General features: G+C 35.7%; 1 non-coding gene across 1 annotated transcript; it reads left to right on the top strand.

Annotated features, from left to right (window-relative positions):
* Nucleotides 1-2,004: 2,004 nt before the first annotated feature.
* Nucleotides 2,005-2,112, top strand: LOC148564445 (small nucleolar RNA R71). Its single transcript, XR_015884408.1, has one exon. It is a non-coding gene; the product is annotated as a small nucleolar RNA R71 (small nucleolar RNA).
* The last annotated feature ends 2,667 nt before the right edge of the window (nucleotides 2,113-4,779 follow it).

Genomic DNA, 4,779 nt, shown 5'->3' with positions numbered 1-4,779 from the left:
TAAACGCCAGTCTGGTGCTTGTTTCTGGCGTTTAATGCCTGCTTGATGCTTTTTTCTGGCGTTAAACGCCAATTTGATGCTTCTTACTGGCGTTTAAACGCCAGTAAGTTCTTCCTCCAGGGTGAGCTGTTTTTTAAAGCTGTTTTTCATTCTGTTTTTGATTTTTTAGTAGTTTTTGTGACTTCACATGATCATCAACCTAAAAAAATAAAATAACAATAAAATAAAATAGATATAATTAAATAACATTGGGTTGCCTCCCAACAAGCGCTTCTTTAATGTCAATAGCTTGACAATGAGCTCTCATGAAGCCTCACAGATATTCAGAGCATTGTTGGAACCTCTCAACACCAAACTTAGAGTTTGAATGTGGGGGTTCAACACCAAACTTAGACTTGGTTGTGGCCTCCCAACACCAAACTTAGAGTTTGACTGTGGGGGCTTTGGTTGACTCTGCAGTGAGAGAAGCTTTTCATGCTTCCTCTCCATGGTTACAGAAGGAGATCCTTGAGTTTTAAATATATGGTTGTCCTCATTCAGTTGAAGGACCAACTCTCCTCTGTCCACATCAATCACAGCTCTTGCTGTGGCTAGGAAGGGTCTTCCAAGGATGATGGATTCATCCTCCTCCTTCCCAGTGTCTAGGATTATGAAATCAGCAGGGATGTAAAGGCCTTCAACCTTTACTAACACGTCCTCTACTTGTCCATAAGCCTGTTTTCTTGAGTTGTCTGCCATCTCTAAAGAGATTCTGGCAGCTTGCACCTCAAAGATCCCAAGTTTCTCCATTACAGAGAGTGGCATTAAGTTTATTCCTGACCCCAGGTCACACAGAGCCTTCTCAAAGGTCATGGTACCTATGTTACAGGGAATTAGGAATTTACCAGGATCCTATTTCTTTTGAGGTAATTTCTGCCTATCCAATGCATTTAGTTCATTGGTGAGCAAGGGAGGTTCATCTTCCCAAGTCTCATTACCAAATAGCTTTGCATTCAGCTTCATGATTGCACCAAGGTATTTAGCAACTAGCTCTTCAGTAATGTCTTCATCCTCTTCAGAGGAAGAATACTCATCAGAGCTCATGAAGGGAAGAAGGAGGTTCAATGGAATCTCTATGGTCTCTAGATGAGCCTCAGATTCCTTTGGTTCCTCAAAGGGAAACTCCTTATTGGTCACTGAGCGTCCCAAGAGGTCTTCCTCACTAGGATTCACGTCTTCCTCCTCCTCTTTGGGTTCGGCCACACCAAGTAAGGTAATGGCCTTGAACTCTCTTTTTGGATTCTCTTCTGTATTGCTTGGGAGAGTACTAGGAGGGGTTTCAGTGACTCTTTTACTCATCTGGCCCACTTGTGCCTCCAAATTTCTAATGGAGGACCTTGTTTCATTCCTGAAACTTAGAGTGGCCTTAGATAGATCAGAGACTATATTTGCTAAGCTGGATGGATTCTGCTCAGAATTCTCTGTCTGTTGCTGAGTGGATGATGGGAAAGGCTTGCTACTGCTAAACCTGTTTCTTCCACCATTATTAAAGCCTTGTTGAGGCTTTTGTTGATCCTTCCATGAGAAATTTGGATGATTTGTCCATGAGGGATTATAGGTATTCCCATAAGGTTCCCCCATGTAATTCACCTCTGCTATTGCAGGGTTCTCAGGATCATAAGCTTCTTCTTCAGAAGATGCCTCTTGAGTACTGTTGGATGCAGCTTGCAATCCATTCAGACTCTGAGAAATCATATTGACTTACTGAGTCAATATTTTATTCTGAGCCAATATGGCATTCAGAGTATCAACGTTAAGAACTCCCTTCCTCTGAGGCGTCCCATTACTCACAGGATTCCTTTCAGAAGTGTACATGAACTGGTTATTTGCAACCATGTCAATGAGTTCTTGAGCTTCTGCAGGCATTTTCTTTAGGTGAATGAATCCACCTGCAGAATGGTCCAATGACATCTTTGATAATTCAGATAGACCATCATAGAATATATCCAGGATGGTCCATTCTGAAAGCATGTCAGAAGGACACTTTTTGGTCAGTTGCTTATATCTCTCCCAAGCTTCATAGAGGGATTCACCTTTTTTCTGTTTGAAGGTTTGAACATCCACTCTAAGCTTGCTAAGCTTTTGAGGAGGAAAGAACTTGGCTAAGAAAGCCATGACCAGCTTATCCCAAGAGTTTAGGCTATCTTTAGGTTGAGAGTCCAACCATATTCTAGTTCTGTCTCTTACAACAAACGGGAAAAGCATAAGCCTGTAGACCTCAAAGTCAACCTCATTGGTCTTAACAGTATCACAGATCTACAAGAACTCAGTTAAGAACTGAAAAGGATCTTCTAATGGAAGTCCATGAAACTTGCAGTTCTGTTGCATCAGAGAAACTAATTGAGGCTTTAGCTCAAAATTGTTTGCTCCAATGGCAGGGATTGAGATGCTTCTTCCATGTGAATTGGAATTTGGTGCAGTAAAGTCACCAAGCATCTTCCTTGCATTGTTATTATTTTCGGCCATGTCTCCTTCTTTTTCGAAAATTTCTGTCAGATTTTCTCCAGAGAGTTGTGCTTTAGCTTCCCTTAGCTTCCTCTTCAGAGTCCTTTCAGGTTCAGGATCAGCTTCAACAAGAATATTCTTATCCCTGTTCCTGCTCATATGAAAAAGAAGAGAACACAAAAGAAAATATAGAATCCTCTATGTCACAGTATAGAGATTCCTTATGTAAGTATAAGAAGAGAAGAATAGAGGAAGAAAAAGATAAGAATCCAAATACAGAAGGGAAGAGTGGGTTCAAATTCTTGGGTGGAAGAGAAGTGTTAGTAGATGAATATATAATTAGAATGAGATAAGAGAGGGAAGAATTCGAAAATTAAATAAAATAAAATAAAAATATTTTTTGTTTTTAATTTAAAATTAAAGTTAAAATTAGAAAATAAGAAAAAAAATAAAATTAAAATTAAAATTTAAAATAATTAGTTAATTAAAAAGAAATTTTGAAAAAGATGAAGGTGATTTTCGAAAATTAGAGAGAGAAAATTAGTTAGGTAGTTTTGAAAAAGATAAGAATCAAACAAGATAAGATTAATTGAAAAAAAAAAGATTTGAAAATCAATTTTGAAACGATAAGAAGTTAGATAAGAAGTTAGAAAAGATTTTGAAATTGATTTTGAAAAAGATGTGATTGAAAAGATATGATTGAAAATCATTTTGAAAAAGATTTGAAAAGGAAATTAAAAAGATTTGATTTTTGAAATCAAAGTTGATTACTTGACTAACAAGAAACTTGAAGATATGATTTTAAAATTTAAAGATTGAACCTTTCTTAATAGGCAAGTAACAAACTTAAAAATTTTTGAATCAATCACATTAATTGTTAGTAAATATTTTGAATTTATGAACAAGATAAGAAAAATATTTTTGAAAATCAATTTGAAATTTTCGAAAATCATAAAAGAAAAATGAAAAAGATTTGATTTTTTAAAAAGATTTGAAAAAGATAGAATTTTTAAATTGAAAATTTGATTTGACTCATAAGAAGCAATTAAATTTAGAAACTTTTTGAAAAAGTCAACTCAAATTTTCGAAAGTTTATGAGAGAAAATGGGAAAGATATTTTTTTGATTTTTGAATTTTAATGAAGAAAGAGAAAAACATAAAATTGATGCAAAACATAAAAATTTTGGATTAAAATAAAAGATGCATGCAAGAACACTATGAGTGTCAAGATGAACACCAAGAACACTTTGAATGTCAAGATGAACACCAAGAACTTATTTTTGAAAATTTTTAAGAAAAGAAAAACATGCAAGACACCAAACTTAGAAATTTTCAATGTTGAGACGTTAATAATTCAAAAATGCATATGAGAAACAAGAAAAGACACAAAACAAGAAATTTTAAAGATCAAACAAGAAGAGTTACTAAGAACAACTTGAAGATCATGAAGAACACCATGCATGAATTTTTCGAAAATTTTTAAGAAAAATAAAAGAATGCAATTGACACCAAACTTAAAAATTGACACTAAACTCAAACTAGAAACATAAAAATTTTTGGTTTTTATGATTTTGTTAATTTTTTTGGTTTTTTCGAAAATTATTTTGGGAAAAACGAAAAAGAAGAAATTTTTTTTCTGTATTTTTCGAAAATAAAGAGAAAAATCTTAAACATAAAATAAAATTACCTAATCTGAGAAACAAGATGAACCGTCAGTTGTCCAAACTCGAACAATCCCCGGCAACGGCGCCAAAAACTTGGTGCACGAAATTGTGATCTCAATGGCGCCAACAACTTGGTACGCACAATCGTAATCTCAATTCTTTGTCACAACTTCACACAACTAACCAGCAAGTGCACTGGGTCGTCCAAGTAATAAACCTTACGTGAGTAAGGGTCGATCCCACGGAGATTGTCGGCTTGAAGCAAGCTATGGTCACCTTGTAAATCTTAGTCAGGCGGATTCAAATGGTTATAGAGTTTTAATAATTAAAAGATAAATAAAACGTAAAATAAAGATAGAGATACTTATGTAATTCATTGGTGAGAATTTCAGATAAGCGTATAGAGATGCTCTCGTTCCTCCTGAACCTCTGCTTTCCTGCTGTCTTCATCCAATCATTCCCACCCCTTTCTATGGCAAGCTTTATGTAGGGCATCACCGTTGTCAATGGCTACTTCCCGTCCTCTCAGTGAAAATGGTCCAAGATGCGCTGTCACCGCACGGCTATTCATCTGTCGGTTCTCGATCATACTGGAATAGGATTCAGTAATCCTTTTGCGTCTGTCACTACG

This window comes from Arachis ipaensis, chromosome B5, assembly GCF_059453495.1.
Source record: "Arachis ipaensis isolate K30076 ecotype BB chromosome B5, ASM5945349v1, whole genome shotgun sequence".
Taxonomy (NCBI): Eukaryota; Viridiplantae; Streptophyta; class Magnoliopsida; order Fabales; family Fabaceae; genus Arachis; species Arachis ipaensis.
The sequence above is the reverse complement of the archived record's forward strand: the minus strand, read 5'-3'. Positions and strand labels throughout refer to the sequence as shown.